Source organism: Primulina tabacum, chromosome 2 (assembly GCF_025594145.1).
Source record: "Primulina tabacum isolate GXHZ01 chromosome 2, ASM2559414v2, whole genome shotgun sequence".
In the NCBI taxonomy this organism is placed as follows: Eukaryota; Viridiplantae; Streptophyta; class Magnoliopsida; order Lamiales; family Gesneriaceae; genus Primulina; species Primulina tabacum.
In genome coordinates, this window is record NC_134551.1 from 8,631,512 (window position 1) to 8,657,225 (window position 25,714).

A 25,714-nucleotide genomic window follows, 5' to 3' on the forward strand; every position below is an offset into this window, starting at 1 on the left:
GTTTCCGTGTTAGATATATATATACATATATATGATATAATATTCTATTGTGTGTATGTATATATATATACGTATGTGTGTGTATTTTTGTTTTATATATATGTATGTATGTCTGGATCCAACACATTTATATGACTTTTTGTGACGAAAATTTTAATTTATTTAATGTTAGTGCTTTTGAGAAATAGAAGTTAGTATGTTGTATTATTATTTATTCAAAGGAAATATGTATTTTTTTTAAAAAAGGATGAAAAATAAATAATATTTAAGCGGTCGCTATTAATTATTTAATATGTGTATATGTAGTTTATTTTTTTTAAAAAAATATCCGATATCTAAAAAAGAATTTTTTATTAAATTATATTATTTTTAATACATTCAAAAAGAGTGTGAAATATATAATCTAAACTAAAAAACAATGGTGTTGGTGTTAAAAGTTGGTGCGTGTTAAGTATATATATAGATCGTGATCAAATAAAATTTTAAAAAAAAACAGAGAGGTAAAATGAATAATCTTAAAAAAAAAAAAAGCACATATCTCTGTGCCGAAATCCAAAATTAAATATTTTAATTGAGCTTCTTCATCCAAACAATGATATTTTAAATAAAAAAATTTATATTTTCCAAACTATTTCTGTTAAACGGAATCAAAGTCCCATATTGAGGGAAAAAAACTAACATAATATGAAAATAAATTCAATAAATAATAGATCGATGATTATATTTAACAAAAAAAAATTATGAGACAGACTCACGAGTCATTTTTATAAGACGGGTCTTCTATTTGGTTCACTCGTGAAAAAATATTATTTTTTATACCAAAAATATTACTTATAATTGTAAATATGAATATAGTCGTCTCACTGCTCATAAAAACCTACTATTTATTTAACATATCAACGCATTCTTAGAGATAGGAACGCATTTTGTTATGATAACCTACCTGCTTAACAAATATATAAAATAATATTTTTTTATAAATAGATTCCAACACATATATATAAATTAATTTTAATAGTGAAATTGCCACTTTTATAAATTTTAATCAAAGTAAGTGTCCTCAATAAAATAACTATTTAACCTTAAAATATAGATAACGTTCGAAATCCTCAATCGAGAATTTCTTCACTTTTGATTTTGTCAGTCATTAATCTAATCTTTGCGGCTTTGGATTTTACTTCGCTAGAAGCGACTTTTGTTGACTTTTGTGAATTCTGAAAAAAAAACAAACATTAAATATAATATTTGCCTTTGACAAAGATGTTTTTGTACTTGGAAAATTAATTGGTAAAAATAATTTAAAATTTCATAAGAATATTCCTACCATCCCATACTTTAAAATAAATAAATAAATATTTCAACCGAGTATGCTTTCTAATATTTTCTCATTCTCACAAATCAAAATTGGTATATATATGCACGTACATTAATTATGATACTAATAAAAACTTGAGTAGGTCTCTTGTGAGATGGTCTCACGAATTTTTATATATGAGACGGGTCAACCCTACTGATATCCAAAATAAAAAGTAATATTTTAGTATAAAAAATAATATTTTTTCATGGATGACCCAAATAAGAAATTCATCTTATAAAATACGACTCGTGAGACCGTCCCACACAAGTTTTTTCCTAAAAACTTTATGGATATCTATTTCATTGTGCTAATCAATATATTTTAATTATTTTAAAAACTATACTTTTGTAGAAATTCGTCATAATAAACGGGTCCACTTGTTGATTTGAAATCATACCAAAACCATTTATACATACCGAAGAAAACAAAAAAAACATTTATATATTTAAAATTAATATATATTTTTAAAATTACAAATGTCGTTCCTTAGCTATTTCTCACGTTATTTATTCCAAGTCTTGGATATGTAGGAATTATTAAAAAACTAAAAGCGCGAAAATTGGACAACTTATAAACCCCAACCAAGACATGTGTGATGCTAGATTTTTAGTTTTATCTATAGTGGTCCCATAAACAACTAAATTTCAAAACTCATTTAATTGGGTAAATTGAATCCTTCCCATTCGAGTCGCAAGAAATTAGAGGACAATCCAACCCTCGACGTCTTTTGGTATTACTCTAATATCAGAGTTAATGAAACACATTTTCAATATTGTTGGTATATTATTTTTTCGCACCCAAGATGCAGCGTAAGTTTAAATTTTTTGTTTTTGACATTCAGAACTTGACTTGAGTGTCATATGATTCTATTCATTCATAAGGTTTTTATATGATTTACTTTTAGCGTCAAACATTTGACTTCAACTATGTCAGTGTTTAGACCGTAATAATTCTTATTGTAAATACTTATAAACGATCTACTGTAAGTCAGCGTCATTCAATCATCTAATCGAGTCCATAATTTAAAATTGAGTTCATTGTCTAGATTGAACTAGAAAAATAGAAAAGGTTTTTAATTTAGATGAAGATGAGTTAATTGAAATATTTTCTTCAATGTTTAGGCTTTTTGCAGTGGAAACAAACTTTGTTCTGACTTACGGACTTTGTTGCCCCTATAATAGTCTTCAAAGCTTGTTTATTATTTGACTTGTTTTTCTTGGAAAGGGATAAAATGTTTATTTTTCTTCCTCTGTGGGCCATTTCCCAAACGAGGAGCTCATTAAGAAAACATGTTTTTTCTTCATGTAGGTGTGTGTAAATTTCAGCATCATTTACAACGTCCTCGAACCTCTAAGGTTCGTTTGACATAGAGGCCATTATATAACTTTGTGCTTGCATATTATAATGATCTCAACATTGATCAATTTTTGTTAGTTCCTAAACAGTAGCATTGAAATTTGCCTCTTTTGGAGGAGCATTAGTGAGTACATATGCTATCTTCTCCGAATTCAGAAAAATTTTAAGAATTCTTAGACAATCACGATAATTAGTCTCAGTTAGCTTGTGCTGATCGAGAATAACATATAATAGATTTCGCGACGATATCGTAAATACACTGAAAATAAAAACAGAATAAACATTCATTATTTTTAAAATATTTTATAAGAAATTTATGAATTACTTCTCACTAATTTGACATTTTCACAACCTTCTCATGAAATGGGAAATTCAAATTTTTATTGAGAACGTGGGTCCTCCAATTTCTACATTATGACTATCAGATAGTATCATATAATCACAATTTATAAAATATAGAGCACAATTTTAACTCATGCAACCCCCATGTAATACGCATCATGTTTGATAAGAGCCAATAATATGACGTCGGTTGTCTTCACGTGTCGAGATCGGGCCATCAATATTGAATTTTAATGAACAATCGTCATGAGATCCCCCAATAATATGAGCCGAATTCATGAGAGTTCCACCCAATTCATATCAAATATGTCAGTGGAAGTCACATATTTCGGTATCCAGGTCTTCCCAATAATATGAGTCAGACACTGACAGCAGATAACGTTCATTAAGCAACCACTGTTGATGTAAGATAAAAAAAATTAAACTCTTTTAATTTTTCATTTATAGGCTTGATATGAATTTTGAATATTATAAAAATGAGGGATTTTAATTTTGAAATTTTATCTCACCATTTAATTTTAAAATCGCATCGTGTGTGTTTGTATGTTTGACGAATTAATGGAACTCTTGTTATTAAGTAATATTCATATCGTACATGCTGATTATTTATAATATATTGCATACATTATAGATAAATAAATGATGATTGATAACGGAGAGTTATTTGATTCATGAGAGTCATACACGGATATAAGTCCAAAAATTTAGGTAAGTAAATGCACAAGCTTCTAATATTTTACATGTATTCATTCTTCAGAACTCTTGATGATATGGGTCCACCATCTTCCAATCTTGATCTTCCACTAAATCTAATATTTACATTGAATTTTCATGGCACATTGCAATAAAAAATTAATGGTTGGGAACATGTCATAAACCAGACTCACTTTAATAATTATCAATAATTAAAAATTCAACAATATAAAATATCATAACACATATTAGCACATTGATCACGGCTCTCGATCATCTTTTTACCATATAATATCACATATTACATAAAAATCATAATATTACATATTATCATTAAATCATGTGTTTTACAAAATTTTCACTAATCGTCATAATTTAAAATAAATTAAATAAATAACTTTATTTAATTTTTAATAATTTTTTTTTGTAAAAAAAATTACTATAAATAATCAAAATTACATCTTAATAATTTATTTATAAGAAAAATCCCTAATTTTATAAAAAAAATATTTTCAAGATAAATTTGATCAAATTTTCATAAAATATCAAATTGAACAATAATTTTTCAAAAATTCCTCGGTGACAAAAAAATTGCCCCATGGTGCAGGGTAGCCCGTGCGTCCTATACTGCCCGGAAAATTTTGGAACAATTTCTCATGCTATTAGAAATAATTAACTTAACACGATTTAAACAATAACGAATCATGCGATTGAGAAACTAGACTCTGATACCATTGTTTATGTATAATTTTTTTACATCCAGGACGCAACGAAAGTTTAAAATTTTTTGTTTTGATATTCAAAACTTGACTTGTGTGTTTTGATTCTAAATCCATTCATGGAGTATTTAGATTATTTACCTTTAGTGTCAAATAATTGACTCCAACTATCTCAATGTTTAGGCAATATTACCTCTTTTTTAAATCCCAACAAACGATCTATTGGAGCTCGTCGTACTTCATTCGCCTAATCGAGTCCATGATCGAAAATTGAGTTACTTGTCTAGATTGCACTAAAAAACTAGACAAGTTTTTTTGTTGAGATGAGCGACCGGAAGACAGCGGCTCTCCGGTGCCGCCTGACTTTGGAAGAAGGAGCTCGTTTGTGTGCTTTGTTGGAAGCAATGTGGTCGAGAGATAATCGAGGATCTTGATTTGTTTTGTAAAATCTTAATTATCTTGAATTGTGTGTTATCATCTCTGGGCAACTCTTGATAACTTGTATTTATTATTTCTCAATCCATGTATCTTGATCATATAAGAACACTCTATTGAAGGGAAATATTATTTCCGAATTTAATTGATATATTTCTTGGCTTAAATTATTTAGTTAACAACATGTTTTTCTTGTTGCTTTGACTAAGTAAATATCTAATATGATTTTGCATTTCTTAGATAATGAGATAATCATTCAAATATATTTAAAGATATGTTATTTATTGATGAGATATGATATTGGTGTTTAAAAAGAGTTTATTCCTAATAAAACTCTTACTTCCCTTATGCTATAATATACTATCCACAACGTGCAATAATGTGCGCTGTTAATGTATATATTATTAACGACGCGCATTAAAAGCATGCTGCGGAAAGTATATAATATTTACAGCACACATAAATACACGCTGCGGATATTACTATCCGCAGCGTGCTTTAAATGCACGCCGTTATTTCTGTCAAGTGCAACAATATTAACAACGCACATATTGATGCACGCCGTTAAAAGTACTATTCGCAACGTGCTTTTAATGCACGCTGTTGATGATGTGCTGCGGAAAATCATTTTTCTTGTAGTGGAATCACGTTAAGAATTTCTAATAGCATCGCCATATGATTCTAGGGAGAACTAGTAGGTTATGATTAACGTACGATACGGTTCCTTCAATTCATATATCCCGATCAAATCTGAAATCATTGATATATCAAAAGTTGCATATAAATTCCTTAACGATGTGATGTATTTTTGACTGATCATGGTGACATCGTATGTGTAATGCCTGAGAATTTTGTTATTGTAATCTAAATGATTTATTGATAATTGATGTGATTATAGACGGAAAGGATCAGACCGGGAAAGACAAAAGAAGACTGAATTATGTGCGAGGACTGAACCCCTCGCGCATATGCGCGAGTATGGCAGAGAACCTCGCGCATATGCCCCGGAGGAAGACGCGCATATGCGCGAGCTGGTGGACTTGACAAATGCCGAGACAGAGTGTCTCGCGCATATGCGCCGGGGGAGGTCGCGCATATGCGCAAGACGTGCAGATTGAAGAATAAGCCACTTGGCTTGCCATGCAACTTGATATATATAAAAGTTAATTTCCTTCATTTCCTCTAGCAAGAAAACGAGAGAATCTCAGGGAAGCTTCAAGTTTCTACAAAATCAGAGATTTGTGATTTACGGAAGATCCAACCATCTGATTTTCAATCCGAGTTTGGTACCGTGTTTTTATCAACGAGAGCTTCAACTGGACGTAAGTTTTCTTATGTTTTGATATGATTTGAAAATATGATATGGAAGAAATCCTGATATGACTGATATTATCTGTTCCTGAGATTGTTGTCATTGTATAATCGGAATCAGATTGAAGAACGGATACCGTATGAAATTGTTAGCATTTTCAGATTGAATTTGATTGAGATTATATAGATTTGATATCAGATTGAGTTTGTTATCGATTATGAGTTGAGACCGGTATTTGTTGATATTTGTATTGCTGGGTATATTGAGATTGTGCCGTTATGCCGTTGAAAAAGAATTAGATTGAGTTCTTATTATATCCAGTATTGATTGAGTTGTATATTGATATTGTACTCCTCAATATTGTCATTGCCAGATTGAGTATTGACAGGCTTCGAATTCAAAACTTTGACTTCGTCAGATTGACAAGAGAAAGGTATAAATCAATGTTGAACCGGGAAGATACGACTCGAGTTTGATTTGACTTGAGTTTCCCAAAACCACATACTTCATGTTGTTGCATTGATGTTTGCAATTCAAGATATTGATATGCTTAGTCTATTGATTTATAGCAGAGCATGTGTTGAGTCATGGGAGGATATGCCTAGTCATGGGCGGAGGTGCCTAGTCTTTGGCGGAGGTGCCAAGACACTGGATGTTTGGTTTATATCGATGTTGCTTAGGAGCGGATCAGCTTCTATTGCGGAGATTCGGTATATTGTGCCAATGTCCAGGAACCGGGATCCCTAGATTAGATGAGTCGAGTCTGAGATGATGAGTCACGAGTTTGATTTACAGTTTTATATCGATTCATGTTTTCAAATTATGATACATGTTATTGATATATATTTCATGCGTTTATATCTGTTTATATGATTGCATGTATACATGGTTTATACTGGGAATTATATTCTCACCGGTGTTATCCGGCTGTTGTTGTGTTTGTATGTGTGCATGACAACAGGTGAGACATGATCAGGGTCAAGAAGAGGATGAGAGATTCAAGATTAGCGTGGAGATCCGAACTAGAAGTAGATGTGGTTTTCAGCACTTGATGTAGTTGTTGAACCTTAGTTGAGATAAATGTATTTTGTACAAAGTACAAAATACATTTATCTCAACTAAGGTTCAACAACTACATCAAGTGCATTGTACTTTATTGTGGATATGTATATCAGGTTGATTATTTTATGTTCCGCACTTGTGTATTTAAAAAAAAAAATTAGACCCAGATTAATTAATTGATCCTAATGATGATTAAAAAAACGAATTAGGTTCGGGTCCCCACAGCAGGTGGTATCAGAGCAGTAGGTTCCTTAGACTGAGATAGAAGCTAGTGAGCGGGATAGATTGAGTTTTCTTTCCTGCTTCTACATGCTAGCATGGCATTTTGTTGTGATGTCTTATTGCTTTTAATGCATGTTTACCTGATTATCTGATTTGATTGGAAACATGTGCTATTGAGAAATGAATCAGAACCGATTCTTGATCAGCAGTAAGATGATCAGAGGAGGACTGAAACAGATTTGTTGTATTTGGTTACTAATCCTTTTGATAATCAGATATGCCTCCTCGAAGAATCCCAGAACAGGGTAGTACCTCAACTAATCCGATGGATGTCACAGCAACTCCGATGGAAACCCTACTGAAGAGATTTCAGTCGTTCAGACCGCCGACTTTGAAGGGCACAGAGAATTCTGTTGAGTGTGAGAGTTGGCTCGATGACATAGAAATGCTGTTTGATTCACTGGATTATACAGATGAGCGCAGGGTCAGATTGATTGGACACCAGTTGCATGATGTTGCAAAGAACTGGTAGCTCACGACGAAGAGGGCTTTGGAGCATCGAGGTACAGTTATTACGTGGAAAATCTTTAAGACTGAATTTTATCAAAAAATTTTCCCAGTATCGTACAGGAAAGACAAAGGGACAGAGTTTGCTAATCTGAGACAGGGTCAGTAAACATTGAAGAGTATGTGGCCAAGTTCTCTACTTTGTTACGATTTGATCCACACGTTGCTGAGAATGATGAAGCTGTTGCTGATCAGTTTATCAATGGGTTGAATCCTGAGATTTTTACATTGGTAAACACTGGAAAACCGAATAATTTTGCTGACGCTCTGAACAGAGCAAAAGGAGCTGAAGCTGGCCTGATTAGGCAGAAAGGAGCTTCGTATGTTCCTCCATCACCGAGATCACAGCAACCACCATCTACTCAATTTCAGCAACCCCCTCCCCGATTTGAGAGTGGCAGTAGCAATGGTGGGAAGAATGATTTCTTGAAAGCCCGAGGAAAACAGTTCAAGAAGTCTAATAGCAGTTCATCTAGCTCTGGTGGTTCTCGACAGAGCCAGAGTGGTATGGGGGTCTATTGCAGAACCTGTAGTGGGAAACATCCCATTGAGCAATGCCAAGGAGTTCTTGGTAGTTGCCGCATCTGTAGACAGCATGGACATTTTGCTAGAGTGTGTCCACAGAGAGGTTCCCAAAGATCCCAGGGAGCAGAATCATCTGGATCAGTGGCACAGCCTGATAGACGATCATCTGTTGTTCCCACTTTCCAGCCACCGACTACTACTCAGTCACAGCAGAGGCCAGGAGGAAGCCAGACTGTTAGCCAGCCTCCGAGACAGCATGCCAGAGTATTTGCTTTGACTGAAGAACAGGCTTAGGAAGCACCAGATGATGTCGTTGCAAGTAACTGTTCTTTATGTTGTTATCCTGCTTACGTATTGATTGATACGGGTGCATCCCACACATTTATTTCTGAGCGATTTGCATTGATTCATGCATTGTCTGTTGAGTCATTATCATCTGTAGTATCTGTCTCTTCACCTTTGGGGAGAGGTCTGGTATCAGTGACGTCTGTTAGACATTGTATGCTACAGTATGACAGGCATGAGATTGAGTTAGATTGTATTGTACTTGGATTGTCTGATTTTGACTGCATTATTGGTATTGATATGCTGACCAAGTACAGAGCTACCGTAGATTGTTTCTAGAAGATCGTGAGATTCAGACCTGAGATGGCCGATGAATGGAAATTTTACGGTAAGGGTTCTAGATCGAGAATTCCTTTTATATCTGCATTATCTATGACTCGATTATTACAGAAAGGAGTAGAGGGATTCCTTGTGTATTCAGTAGACGTACTGAAATCGAGCCCATCATTGGCTGATTTGCCAGTGGTATGTGAGTTTGCTTATGTCTTCCCAGATGAGATTCCGGGTTTGCCTCCAGTCAGAGAGATAAACTTCAGCATTGAATTGGTACCAGGTACAGTTCCGATTTCTAGAGCTCCGTACAGAATGGCATCGATTGAACTGAAAGAATTTAAAGATCAGTTAGAAGATTTACTGGCCAAGGGTTACATCAGACCGAGTGTTTCTCCTTGGGGTGCTCCAGTACTATTTGTCAAAAGAAAGACGGTTCAATAAGACTTTATATTGACTACCGGCAACTGAACAAGGCTACGATAAAGAACAAATATCCATTGCCTCGTATCGATGATTTATTTGATCAGTTGCAGGGTTCTTCTATTTATTCCAAGGTCGATATGAGATCTGGATATCATCAGCTGAGAGTCAGAGATTCTGATATTTCGAAGACAGCTTTCAGAACCAGGTATGGCCATTATGAGTTTATTGTCATGCCGTTTGGTTTAACCAATGCTCCAGCTGTATTTATGGGATTGATGAACCGTGTATTTCAGAAATATCTTGATGATTTCGTGATTATTTTTATCGATGATATTCTAATTTATTCCAAGAATATGATTGATCATGCTGAGCATTTGAGAACTGTATTGAGAATTCTGAGGGCTGAGAAATTGTATGTAAAGCTTTCGAAATGTGAATTTTGGCTGAAACAAGTTGTATTTCTGGGTCATATTATATCTGGAAATGGTAGTTCTGTTGATCCTAGCAAGATTGAGGCAGTGATCAGTTGGCCTAGACCGACTTCAGTGCCAGAGATACGCAGTTGTATGGGTTTAGCAGGCTATTACCGCCGATTTATTAAAGATTTCTCGAGTGTTGCTAAGCCGATTACTCAGTTGACTCAGAAAAATGCACCATTTGTTTGGTCAGAAGATTGTGAGTCCAGTTTTCTCGAGTTAAAGAAAAGATTGACCAGTGCTCCGATCTTGACTATTCCATCAGGTACTGATGATTTTGTTGTTTATTGTGATGCTTCTCACAGAGAATTGGGATGTGTTTTGATGCATCAAGGACATGTCATTGCCTATGCCTCAAGACAATTGAAGCCACATGAATCTCGTTATCCAATTCATGATCTTGAATTGGTAGCCATCGTATTTGCACTGAAGATTTGGCGACATTATCTATACGGTGAGAAGTTTGAGATTTATTCTGATCACAAGAGTCTGAAATATATGTTTTCACAGTCAGAATTGAATATGAGACAACGAAGATGGCTTGATTTATTGAAAGATTTTGATTGTGAAATCAAATACTATCCGGGAAAATCGAATGCAGCAGCTGATGCACTGAGTCGAAAGGTATGTTCTTTATCCTTATCGACGATTGGTGTTTCAAATTTGATTGAAGACTGCTGTTTGTCTGGATTAGCATTTGAAACAGATTGTAGACCGTTGAGACTATATGCTATTCAAGTTGAACCAGAGCTGATTTTGAGAATTAAAGAAGCTCAGAAAGTTGATCAGAATATTCAGAACTCGATTTTGATGGTCAGAGCAGGGCATCAATCAGAATATCAGGTACGTGATGATGTACTGTATGTGAATAATCGTCTTGTTGTGCCAGATGTTTCCGAGTTGAAACGACAGATATTGTCAGAAGCGCACAGTAGTCGATTCAGTATTCATCCTCGTGGCAGAAAGATGTATAATGATTTGAAAAAACAGTTTTGGTGGAAACAGATGAAAGAAGATATTGCAGAGTTTGTATTAAAATGTCTGAATTGCCAACAGGTGAAAGCCGAAAGAAAGAAATCAGGAGGTTTGTTACACAGCTTGTCTATTCCTGAATGGAAATGGGATCACATTTCTATGGATTTTGTGATGAAGCTACCACGTTCCTCCCGAGGTTGTGATGCGATTTGGGTTGTGATTGACAGATTGACCAAATCAGCATGTTTTATCCCGTACAAGATGATGTACAGACATGACCAGATGGCAGAGATTTATGTCAAAGAAGTTGTCAGATTGCATGGAGTGCCGAAGTCGATTGTTTCAGACCGTGATCCTCGGTTTACTTCCCACTTTTGGCACAGTTTGCAGCAAGCTCTAGGTACGAAGTTACATCTGAGTACCGCATATCATCCACAGACTGATGGACAGTCAGAGCGGACTATCCCGACATTGGAAGATATGCTGAGAGCTGTAGTGCTAGATTTTGGCACTGGTTGGCAAGAATCTTTGCCACTTTGTGAGTTTTCGTACAACAACAGCTATCAGGCGGGTATAGAGATGGCTCCATTTGAAGCATTGTACGTCAAGAAGTGCAGATCCCCTCTTTATTGGGACGATATCTCTGAGGTACCTGAGATTGGACCTGATATGATTAGAGATATGACAGAGAAAATGAAGCTGATTCGTCAGAAAATGAGAACAGCTCAAGACAGACAGGCCAAATATGCCAATGTTCGTCGTCGACCTCTAGTATTTGAGGCAGGAGACAGAGTATTTCTGAAGATTTCTCCTTTCAGAGGCGTTGTCAGATTTGGTAAGAGAGGGAAGTTGTCTCCACGATATATCGGTCCTTATGAGATTCTCGAGAAGATAGGAGATCGTGCCTATCGACTCGCCTTACCACCTTCTCTATCTGGAATACATGATGTCTTTTATGTATCTTTATTGCGGAAGTATCTTCCTGATGCATTTCATATTCTTCAGCCAGACGAGGCAGAACTTGATGAGACTCTGAGTTATTTTGAAAACCGATCCAGATTCTCGATCGTAAAGAAAAGCAACTCAGAACAAAGACTATTCCGCTTGTGAAAATTCAGTGGAATCGTCATGGCATTGAAAAAGCTACCTGGGAGATTGAATCAGACATGAGACAGAAATTCCCAGAGTTATTTCATTGATGCGAGTCTCTTTATTTAGCTTCTATTCTCCATTTCTTATTGTATCTGATTCGTTATCTGATTTGATTGCCTGTGATTTCGGGGATGAAATCAGATCTTAGAAGGGGAGAATTGTAATGCCCGAGAATTTTGTTATTGTAATCTGAAATGATTTATTGATAATTGATGTGATTATAGACGGAAAGGATCAGACCGAAAAAGACAAAAGAAGACTGAAAGTTGGAACTTTTCAAGTTTGCAATCTTGATTTTGATGTTAACAAAACTTGTTATTGTGTTTTTAACATATTTACTCAAGTGTGAAGTTGTTAACACAAGAAGCAAACTGAAACCGAATTCTGCACAAACTGAATTTCTGGCAAGCTTCGGTGTTTGGTAGATATCTGTCAACTGGACAATCCAAATAACAATCCGCCAACTGAACTGATTAGAAAACTCAATTTGAAACAAGTCGTATTTCACGTCAGTTGGGCAAAATCGGAAGTTATCTATGTCAAACTTATCGCAACTGATCGTAACTAATCGTACGAAGACAATAATCAGTTGGGTTTGAGCAGCTGCGGTATTTTGGTCATATCTCTCAGCTCAATTATCCAAATGAGGCGATTCAGTATGCGTTGGAAAGATAAGACGATGATCTACAAATTATCTTTAAAAGTCAAAGTCTGAATCGAAACTTAAAATGCTGATAAATGACGATGAAGTTACTGGTTTTGCACAAACTGAAATCAGCCAGACCAACTGAACTGAACCAGCTGCTGACCAGTTGAACTGAACTGGTTGCTGACCAACTGAACCGAACCAGTTGAACTGAACCAGACCAACTGAACCAACTGAACTGAACTGAACCAGCTGCTGACCAGTTGAACTGAATGACCAGTTGAGTTGACCAGAGTTGACCAGTCGGAAAAATGTCCAGCAAGACGAATTTGACCGTTCCAATTCCAGAAACAGCACAGAAAATTTTCAAACGGTCATATTCTTGTGTCTAACATATATATCAGTGTTGGAGCCTATAAATACAACATCTTGAAGATCAAACAAGAGCTTTTGAAAAGGATTCAAAGCATGGGCAGTTAGCATGAAGAAATCAGCTAGTTGAGAGCACAAGCCCTTGTGTGAGGATACATTTGAGATGTACACTGTAAATGATAAATTTCTGACACAATCACTCACACATATACAGAGAGTTTGAGCTGAAAAGATTAGTTGAGTGAGTCTTGCACAAAGATAATAAACTTGTGTATGTAGTCTTTGCGTAAGAGACGTTAAACATTATGCTGATTGTGAGGTGTTGTCTACAATCTTGAGTGCTAGGAGTTCAGTTTAGGCAGTGGTGTAAGTCCTAGATGAATGGGTTTGTACAAGATGTTGTATAAATCAAAGTCTTCTAGTGAATCCTTCCCAAGGGGAAGAAGGGGTGATGTAGAAGCATTTGAAGTCTCTGAACATCCAAAAACAAATTCGTATCTATTTGTTTATTGCATTTACTCATCATTTTCATAGTTTTAAAGAAGTATCGTTGAAGCATTTTATGTGTTATTCAAATACTAAAATGTTGCATATCAAGTGTTTGATAAAATGCTTCAACCAAAAATATTTTTACTCATTCAACTTGCATATATTTTTAAATGCTTTACAATATATTTAATTGGTTTCTACGAAAGATTATTTCGAGTGTTTTCGCTTGGTTTGAATACCAAACTCGATTTAATTCATCGGTGCTCAATATTTCAAGAACCGAGCTATTGTAGCTCAACGATTACCCCCCTAATCGATCCTATCACTGAATTATGTGCGAGGACTGAACCCCTCGCGCATATGCGCGAACGAGCAAGGCGCAAATGCGCGAGGTAGGCAGAGAACCTCGCGCATATGCGCGACCAGGACCCGCGCATATGCGCGAGTATGGCAGAGAACCTCGCGCATATGCGCTGGAGGAGGACGCACATATGCGCGAGCTGGTGGACTTGACAAATGCCGAGACAGAGTGTCTCGTGCATATGCGCCGGGGAAGGTCGCGCATATGCGCGAGACGTGCAGATTGAAGAATAAGCCACTTGGCTTTCCATGCAACTTGATATATATAAAAGTTAATTTCCTTCATTTCCTCCAGCAAGAAAACGAGAGAATCTCAGGGAAGCTTCAAGTTTCTTCAAAACCAGAGATTTGTGATTTACGGAAGATCCAACCATCTGATTTTCAATCCAAGTTTGGTACCATGTTTCTATCAACGAGAGCTTCAACTGGACGTAAGTTTTCTTATGTTTTGATATGATTTGAAAATATGATATGGAAAAAATCCCGATATGACTGATATTATCTGTTCTTGAGATTGTTGTCATTGTATAATCGGAATCAGATTAAAGAACGGATACCGTATGAAATTGTAGCATTTTCAGATTGAATTTGATTGAGATTATACAAATTTGATATCAGATTGAGTTTGTTATCGATTATGAGTTGAGACCGGTATTTGTTGATATTTGTATTGCTGGGTATATTGAGATTGTGCCGTTATGCTGTTGAAACAGAATTAGATTGAGTTCTGATTATATCCAGTATTGATTGAGTTGTATATTGATATTGTACTCCTCAATATTGTCATTGCCAGATTGAGTATTGACAGGCTTCGAATTCAAGACTTTGACTTCGTCAAATTGACAAGAGAAAGGTAGAAATCAATGTTGAACCGAGAAGATACGACTCGAGTTTGATTTGACTTGAGTTTTCCAAAACCACATACTTTATTTTATTGCATTGATGTTTGCAATTCATGAGATTGATATGCTTAGTCTATTGATTTATAGCAGAGCATGTGTTGAGTCATGGGCGGATGTGCCTAGTCATTGGCGGAGGTGCCAAGTCTTTGGCAGAGGTGCCAAGACACTGGGTGTTTGGTTTATATCGATGTTGCTTAGGAGCGGATCAGCTTCTATTGCGGAGATTCGGTATACTGTGCCAATGTCCAGGAACCGGGATCCCTAGATTAGAGATGAGTCGAGTCTGAGATGATGAGTCACGAGTTTTATTTACAGTTTTATATCGATTCATGTTTTCAGATTATAATACATGTTATTGATATCTGTTTCATGCGTTTATATCTGTTTATATGATTGCATGTATATATGGTTTATACTGTGAATTATATTCTCACCAGAGTTATCCGGCTGTTGTTGTGTTTGTATGTGTGCATGACAACATGTGGGACATGATCAGGGTCAAGAAGAGGATGAGAGATTCAAGATTAGCGTGGAGATCCGGACTAGAAGTAGATGTGGTTTTCAGCACTTGATGTAGTTGTTGAACCTTAGTTGAGATAAATGTATTTTGTACAAGACTTGTACTTTATTGTTGATATATATATCAGATTGATTATTTTATGTTCCGCACTTGTGTATTTAAAAAAAATTTAGACCCAGATTAATTAATTGATCCTAATGATGATTAAGAAGACGAATTAGGTTCGGGTCCCCACAGTATGTGAACTAGGGAAACACTTTTCCTTAGGCATAGTTTGGTACATGAGATAAGGGAGGGATTGATAAATAATCCTCCTTATCCTATGTTTGGTACCTTTTTAAAAAGCCCATGATAATATCATGAGCCCTTGATAAATAATTTTTTAGAAGGATAAAATGTCCCTTCTATTAGGTGTGATAATTTTAATTTAATGATAAAATACACGACAAATGACTTAATTGCCCTCAATTTATAAATGATTTTTATAAATCTAGTAGGTAGAAATTAAAATCAAATAAATATTTTTATTTATTTTTATATATTATATAATATGATAATTATATAAATGAATTCGAGATAATTATATAAATAATTTTTATAAATATCAATAAAATTATTAGTATCACTCGATTAACCTTAAAATTTGATATTTGACTTGACTCGCAAAATCAAGAGCTCAATTATCATATTATATAATATTAAAATTAGTAAAAATAAATAAATCATGCAAGCACTATCAACGCATGAACAGATAAAAATATGAACTCAAGCAACAATTTTGAAATTATAAAATTTATTATGATAAGGTTAATTTTGTCATAACAATTTAATATATAAATTGAATCACTCTTATTAAAATCATATCAACATTAAATATAATATTCTACATATTATTTATCCTTAACTTATCCTTATATTATATATCACATGTTTATCCTATCATGTGTACCAAACTATGCCTTAAAGTACAACTCATACTCTGGCTAGAAATTCATTGCAATATTAACTCATCAGATCACATAGAATAACCACAATCATGGATGAGTGGTTAACCCCCAACTACAAAACATCAACTCCTACATATGTCGGAAGCCACGTGATGACTCTCACGGAATCGGTAAACGAGTCAAAGTGTAGCACTAGTACGTAGAGCCTCCATGTTGTCTCAAGTCAAATGACTAATGGTGTACGATCATAATCACAGACTAAGTCACTCGATAAGTGATAATCATTTAGAAAGTATGGGTGATAGCTGTTTAGTGACTAATCCATGAGCATCTATATGTATAATTGGATATATCCAAGCCCGTACAAATCAAATGCCCGTACAAATCAAATGTTACGTCACAAGTTAGTTTATTGAACACTTGCTTTACATATATATGTGTAGGAGACAAGAATATTTTTTTAGCAAATCCCATGTATAAATACATGTCCGTTGGTGTCACCCTAACGTCTCCGAAATTAAGTTTCGAGTAAGCAAAATCCGTGTTCGAATGGAAATAAACACTGTCACAAAGTTTTTCCACTATTATATTTGTTGACTTGACTTCGGTTTGGACTTGATATGATTTTTAGAAAGAAAATAGAATCAAATTTCATTTAATTAGGTAAGTTGATGTTTTCAAGATCCACCTTCAATCGCATCAACGGCTTAATGAAGTCAGAATCGAATAAATTTGTGCAGCATGGACAATTTTATTTTTAATTTTTTTTAATGTACTCAAGTAACTGATTTTATTCAAATTAAAGGGTCACATATATACATAAGAAATTATATAATAAGATTAATTACTAATTAGGAAACTAATAATATCCAATATGTACTTCTTGTAAATTAGTTATTTGAGGGATATCATCACCTATTAGAAAAATTGGAAAATAACCTAATTTGAATATTCTTCACTAATAAAAAAAAATATATTAATAACTCGTCAATTAACGCGTTACTGGGAAAGTATTGGCAGATAATACAACGTGTATGAAGGTTAGCTGAGCTTCATTGAATTCAATCTTTTAATTAATTATTATAAAAATTCGTGAGATCGTATCACAAAAGACACACTCTTAAACTTTACACTGTGATGTTGTTTTTAAAATTTTGAATTAAAGAAACTGTAATTTTGGTTTTGTATGTTTTTTTAAATTTTAACATGTATTTTATGTAATTTAAGTTTAGTATATCATCATCGATTTTTTTCCCCAGTTTTAGCTTTTTTCCATATGATGTTGATGTGAGCTAATGTGACACTGATACATACATAACTCATCCATAAAAAAACTAAAATTTCAAAAAATTGAAAAATACAAGATTAGAAATGAAAGTTGTTAACATAAAAGACTAAAATCAAGAAAATGTTGGTTTAATATATAAAAATATTTAAAAGAAATATCCGGATCCAAAAAATAGAAAAATACGGTTATCTATGCATAAACAAGTATCTATTTATTATTAAGGGATTGTACAAAAAAAATGGGCCTTTTTCCTGTATTTATTTATATAACATTTATTTCTCTTATAAATCCAAACTACTACAAAAAAAAAAATGGGCCTTTTTCGGCGCGCCGGCCGGACTCTCAGCTTGGTTCAGCTGGTGTTTCAACTCGGTTAACTCGCCGTTTCTCCGGTCGTACCTTTCGCGTCTCTGCTGCGGAGGAACAACCTACCTCTTCAGGTCTCTTATTCTGTACACATTTACGTGTGTGAGTGCGCTGATGTAGTGTGGTTTTGTTTCGATGAAATTAGGTGCATTTTGGGGATAGATTGAAATGTTATAGTGTTGATGCTGCAAGTAAATAGTTTTTGTTTGTTTGTTTTTAATCTACAACTTTGTATATGAAGAAATAATGAATTTACAGAGTTTGAGTTGAAATCAATTTATGTATATTACTCTTTAAATGTATTGGCTTATTTTTCATTTCGCAGCCCAGGATCTTGAGAATGTGGTGATTATAGGATCAGGTCCTGCAGCGTACACAGCAGCGATATATGCTGCTCGAGCTAATTTGAAGCCTGTGGTGTTTGAGGGATACCAAGTAGGTGGTGTTCCCGGGGGGCAATTGATGACAACTACTGAAGTGGAAAATTTTCCTGGAATAACTGGTCCAGACTTAATGGATAGGTATAATATATCTGGCCTTCGTTGGCCCTTACTGGTATTCTCATTATGTGCTTTGAACGAAACAAGATTGATGTTTTGGTTGCCCTCATTTGACTAGGATGCGAAAGAAAGCTGAGCGTTGGGGAGCTGAACTGTTTCAAGAAGATGTGGAATTCGTCGACGTGAATAACAGACCTTTTACTGTGAAAAGTAGCGAGCGCAAGTGATACTTTCTTGCAGTGGATAGTAGCTTGGATAAACCAGCATTAACCGTTGCACTAGTTGGACGAAAAGTTCATCTTGGCATGAAATTGAGGGCATTATGCTTTTACAAATGTGATCTGTCCTGCGTGATACTTGGTGTAAAATAGAAATATGAGGCTCTCACATGAAGTTTTCTTTTTAACTTTTGATAAATATTATTCTTATGTTGTGATTTAGTATTTTCTTATGTTGTGGTTTTGTATTTTCGCTATTTGAACGCCTTCAATGTCCGCAGTGTGTGGGCGAGGATCCATAGCATTTCAAATATAGGTTGCGTCATCATGTTGCTCATAAAAATTGGATCATCATGATATTATCATGCTATTTTCTGGAGTAGTTCAGACAATTGCATTTAATGGCATTACTTTGTCCTTATGGCATTACTTTATCCACCTGTTGAAGTTTTAGGCTACATGCTCAATAGCCATTTCATCTGACAAATGTTTATTTTTATATTGAGTACCCTTACACTGTTAAATACAAATTTGAAGTTGCATACTCCATAAGCCCTTGTGAATGTTACGTGTCATCAGATTCAAGATTTTCTTAAGAAAATCTTCAATTTACCAAGTCATCATTTAAGGAGGCATGATTACCATCTGCCTCCAGACTTAGTTGCAAATATGGCAAAAGTATTTGTACGTGATTATAAAAACTTGAACTGCACCACTGGTTGTCTAAAGAACTCCTGTTTTTCAGGTAAAATGCAACAGTATCATATATGCTACTGGAGCAACTGCAAAGAGGCTGAGATTACCTCGAGAAGATGAATTTTGGAGTAGAGGAATAAGTGCCTGTGCAATCTGTGATGGGGCATCCCCATTGTTTAAAGGCCAAGTCCTTGCTGTGGTTGGTGGAGGTGATACAGCTACAGAGGAAGCATTATACTTGACCAAACATGCTCGACATGTCCACTTGCTTGTTCGTAAGGACCAACCGAGAGCATCAAAAGCAATGCAAGATAGGTGAGTAAGATTGCGTACTTCTGACACGTATGCTCATTTTTTTTATTATGCTCTTGTAATGAATTAATTTAATCAATGCAATAATCCTGAAAATCATTAGTGGAATATTATTTTCTCTGTTGGGAACTCTTTTTTAGTTATTCTTTCCACTTTCAAATGTCAGGATAACTTTGCAAAGCACTCTGGTTTTTTCTTCCTGCTCTTTTTGCATAAATTTTGGGTTCTCACATTAAATATATCTCCAGAATATCTCGAACCTTCTTGCTTATTCTAATTCTTATGCAGCACAAGATTAGTAATAAGGCTCTTGAACCCAGTCATACTCTCTCCTTTGCACTTTTCTGGAAATTTTATAATTAAGGTTTCTTCTTTGCATTGAATATCTATTTTGCGATGGTCTTCTGTTGAAAGCTAATGACCGAAAGAAAATTAGGTTTTCATTTATGGTTATGGGGTTTCATGCTCAGTTCATCAAGTTGTCTGGTGGCTTGTTAACATATAGAGAGGTGTAAAACAGCAGTTCTATATTTTCCACCTCATTGTACTAATTCTGCCTCCTATACAGTGAATCTAAATAATCAAAACCTCTTTGGAAGTGAAATAAACTTTTCCTTGTTTTTTTCATATTTGTTGAAGTCTGCAATGACTGTTGTTAAGCCAAACTTCTGAGATTTGCAACTTCATGAAGAAAGATCTATTGATCTCTATGAAAAATACATATCTGCGTTTCATTTAGACTTACATAGCTCTATCTCTTTGACATTGAGTTGTATGGCTTGAATTTGATGATGTATCTTTTTTATTCTGATCTTTCCTTAGCTTAGCCATTGTTGGTTAATGCTTCCTGATTGTACCAAAAAGTGGAAATAATGATGTTGATAGCTTATCTGGTCATAAATATTGACTATCTCCTCTTGATTTGGGTGGAATTATGATGTATACATGGGCTGTACATTTACATGTTTTATTTATTAGATTTTCTACCAACTAATTGAATTTTCTGCATGTCTTCCATGTATGTGTTTTCTTTACTTTGTTTCAGGTCCCTGAATGTTTGCTTAAACAGGTTGATTATGGCGAATGTTTCAGAGTATTTAACAACCCAAATGTCACCGTCCATTTCAATACTGAAACTGTGGATGTCGTCAGCAACAGGCTATTTTGGTTGATGAGGGTTCTGCAAATACTTCGGTCGAAGGTGTATTTGCTGCAGGAGATGTGCAGGTAAAATATGATCCAGAATATTTATTTCCCTGCATCATTTCGGTGTGAGTAATCTTTCCATATTACTTATGCTTATTTGTGACAATTGTTCTTTGTAATTTGACCTAGTACTTAATCTATATTTACATACTCGGAAAAAAACTACAGGTCTCAGTGCCCCGACACATGCCTGAGTCATTATTCCCCATATCATCCATCCATGGGTCAATTTAATGCTGGATTATCCAGTTAAGGATCGTTTTCCCATTGTGTGTTTTTTCTCCTAATAAAACATCTCTAGTGAGTTTCATCCTGGCTCTGCAGGTCATTGAGAACTCTTGTGTGTTTTTTCTACCCTGCGACATGCATTGCAAAATTTTGGACATGTTTTTTTTTTTAAATGGCAAATTGGATATGCTATGGAACTTCTTCATAATAAAGTTTGTGAATTGTATAATATAAAATATTTTCCATGTGATTTGCCTGATCGAGACCAAGTATCTGCAACAAGGATTTCTTAGTTTGAGTTTTACAATTTTTTCTTCAGTTGCATTCATGTTAGTTATGCGGCTCTTGTTTCTGTTTTAGTATCACAATTTTGTTATTTGTGACTAGGATCATGAATGGAGACAAGCCGTAATGGCAGCTGGATCAGGATGTGTTGCAGCTTTATCAGTGGAAAGATATCTTACAAGCAAAGGTCTGCTGATCGAATTTCACCAGGTAGGTGAAATTGTTTGGATCTGCTAATTGAGAATGTGTCCATCTGAACACACTTCCCATGCACAAAAAAACCCCGACATTTGTAAGAATGCTTCCAATTCTGGCAGTTTATAAGCTACCTTCTGCGGATAATTTAAGGTTCCGTGGACCATATCCAGCTTAAAATTGGCTTGTGTAAATAAACGTGCAAAACCATGTAAGAATCTTGTGCTAAGTCATTGGAATTGCAAAAGGACAAATTGAGAATCGATTATCTGGGTTGCAGTTGTAAAATTTAAGTGTGACGAATAATATATTGTTTCTATCTGTTGCACTTTTGTAGCCGGCCACTGAAGAGGTTAAGAAAGAACTTACTGACAGAGATGTAATAGAATGTTTTGATATGACAATCACAAAGCACAAGGGCCAGGTATGAGACTCGGGTCCACAAGCTTCTAAAGTCATCCTGCTCATTGAAGTTAATATTGTAATTTGTAAGTCATTTTCCCAACACAGTATGCTTTACGGAAGTAGTATCATGAAAGCCAATAAATTGTCTGCGTGCTATACACAGCACCTACATGTGGTCCTTGTCGAACATTGAAACCAATTCTTAGCAAGGTGAGTCATTCGGTTCAGCATGAGAAGAAACTGTCTCTCAATTATGCATCCATTTTCCATCAAGGAATTATTTTTGTACCTTTTTACGTTCTCAGTTTTCTGATTCTCTTTTTATAGCAGCTAATCTTTGGTTTTGTTTTTAGAGTTTTCTTATAAATATTTAATAAAAAATATGTTGGCCTGTCTGATTTATTGTTCTTTATTTTTTTAGGTGAGATTTGGTACCATTTTTGTTACCCGTAAGCATACATGACATAAAAAAGTTTTACTTTAAAAAGTAATGATTATACAGGGGTTAACATTTCCTCTCATCACCTTCATTCAGTTGTCATAATTATGTCCAAAATAATAGAATCCGAAACAATGCTGGACACTACCAAAGCCAGATAACACAGAAAACTATGAAACACATAAGTTCTTATATTTGATTATAATGCACGCCTTAAAATGTTGAATCCACAGTTGTCTCTGACTCTATTGATTGTTGAAGAACTGAACTGGTCTGCCAGGTAATAGATGAATTCGACCAGAGTGTCCACCTTGTCGAGATTGACATTGAGGAAGATCCAGAGATTGCTGAGGCCGCTGGAATCATGGGTACACCTTGTGTAGAGTTTTTCAAGAACAAAGAAATGCTCAAGCAAGTTATATCTGATCTTCTTGTTTGAACGTTAGTCTTGCCAATATGTCATATAGCCTAGTTTGTTGCTTTATCTTTTCGAAACCAGCTCGAAAGTTTTTCAAATATTTCATCTTTTTTCATAACCCATGTTTTGCGGCCTCCACCCAAATAAATATTCGTCCACGCCCCTACTTGTCGCGCTGCATTCCTCATGCCAAGTATTTTTGCATCAACTCGATTTGATGGTATTGTAAATGAAAACCGCAAGACTTACCAGTCATCATTTGCATATTCTGCATGCAGGACTGTATCGGGTGTAAAGATGAAGAAAGAGTACAGGCAATTAATCGAAGCAAACAAATGAGCGTAAGCTCTGTTACTACGCTCACAGTGGGGCTTGTATTTTTGCGATGCCTTATTGCCAATTCAATTCAATTTTGACAACATCCAAGAAAGGTAGATGAATATGCTTATTATTTTTGGAGGTAGTGGTGTGAATTGTACTGTACATTCAGAATGGTCTCCCATGAGTAATAATGTTCCTATTTCTTTTTTATTTGCAGCACATGTAACATTTTTTTAAAAGTGAATACCTCTTGAGAAATTTAGCACTATGTATTGCTATATTTTTTTTAAAAGGCGTTTGAAATGATTTTGATTAGGGACTTTCATTGGATAAATTTGATTTGGGATTTCACACACAGATTTGAGTAAAGGGTTTCAAATTATATATTTAATTAAAGATCTAAAATTTATTGCTGTAGTTGAAAAATAATTGATGCATGAATTTTATTTCATGCATTCTATTCCATTGTAATTTCTACAAGGCATGCATGTTACTCAATCTACTCCAGGTACGTATGTTATGCTGCCCTCGATGAGACAGACGACATACTTGCATTTTCTAAAGGAATCTTGTATTTTTTTCCTCTCTTACTCGACGAACTGCTCCCATATCTGGAATAGTTTCCCCTTGACTTTGACATGAGGGTGATACGATTGCGGAATAGTTGACGTTGTTTATTTGATTTTGGATATTATTTATCTGGAGATGTGCAGAATATTTGTATATGTTTTGTTTGAGCCATATAATTTTATTTATTGATTTAAAAAGAAGTTGAAAATCAGTAGTGAGAATATTTCTTACGAGTACTCCTGCGAGAAACATGCAAATAATGATTGATCACCCAATTTTGTGATACTAGGCATAAGCACTTTAATTTTTGAGGTGTCTTACCTTGATTTGTAGTCCAATATATGATCATTTATATTTTTTTCAGAAGAACTAACTATGTGTTCATATTTGTGTAGGTCTTATTTAATAATTTAATATTAAAAGCTATAAGTATTATGAGTTTAGTAATTTTTTATTTCTTTTTTTATTTATAGTTATATTATTATTATTTCAAGTTGAAATTGTGCCTAAAAAAGAAAAAAAAAAACGAAAGTACATGGAATTTATAAAAGTGAAAATAGTTAGGAAAATGGTTGAGTTGGTGTTCAAATAAGAGAAGTTTAATAATATGTCTCAAATTGAACATATAGTATATTATCAGCTTAAAATCTAATCAGATATCTACTCCATAAATAAGTTATTATAAATTCAAAAATAAAGTATTCATATTTAATTCATGGTAGTGGCTGTAAGGATTTCACACTTAATGACATGGTTGATGCTAATAGATTTACGAATGTGGTAACGTTGACTTAAATATTAGCTGTAATATGAGCAACTAAACAATCGATAAGAACACTTAAAATCTTAGTGTAATAAAAGAAATTTGAAAACTTGTTAATGTAGAAAGGATTTCAATAGATATAAGAATTTTTTAACTGATAATTTAGTCGATGTATTTATGAATTTTGTAATTTCGAGTTTTCAAGATACTTAAACATGAGAGTTAATTTAATTCGCAATACATCTGAATAAATGACTACAACGAGGGGCTAATAAAAGAAATTAAAGTGTGAACAGAATTTGTTTGGAACTCTTATTAAGAAGAAAGTGTAGGTCAATGATATGTAAGTAAAAGAAATTAATAGGGAGGCAGTTGATGTACTGTGAGGAAAATAAAAAGTAAATAGACAGAGTAACGAAGCGGAGAGCATTTTTCATATATGTTGGTTTGATCGATTACAATCTAAAACTTTTAATTCGTGTACACATATGTACTACGACTAAACATTTTCGATACTATAAATAAATTTTTTATTACTCATTTAATGTACATGGTGGTTTTGATGGAGCTCATTGGCATTTAGGGCTGTTTCAATGTCTGTTGCATAGTCTAGCAGAGCGAGATCTTTGATTCCATCTTAAACACTCTTCATAAGATGATGGCCCACACTGGGCTGGAGTAAATCTTATTATTAGATCTTCAATTTTTTTCTGAAATATGTAGTTGTAGTGACATTGTCCATAGTCGATACATGTATAATAAGGATTGTTTTCCTTTGAATTTGGTTGATATACTGAATTTAATTTGTAGTTAGCAAAGCATGGGTATTGAGAAATTATAACACGGCAAGTATGTTAAGACTCGGTAATTAAGCATATAATTATATATAAGGTAATGTAGAGGGTACCAAGTGAATTTTCATATATTAGATGAAATGTGTTGAGTCATAGATAAATTATAATAAATGTCGTGGTTGTTTTTATCGACTTCAATAAAATCAGGTTTGTCATATATACAGGTTGACAAGTGGTAAA

The 25,714-nt window shown here is 34.4% G+C and overlaps 1 pseudogene; it reads left to right on the forward strand.

Moving 5' to 3' along the window:
* Nucleotides 1-17,996: 17,996 nt before the first annotated feature.
* LOC142537459 (NADPH-dependent thioredoxin reductase 3-like) lies at nt 17,997-23,555 on the forward strand (annotated as a pseudogene).
* Nucleotides 23,556-25,714: the final 2,159 nt, after the last annotated feature.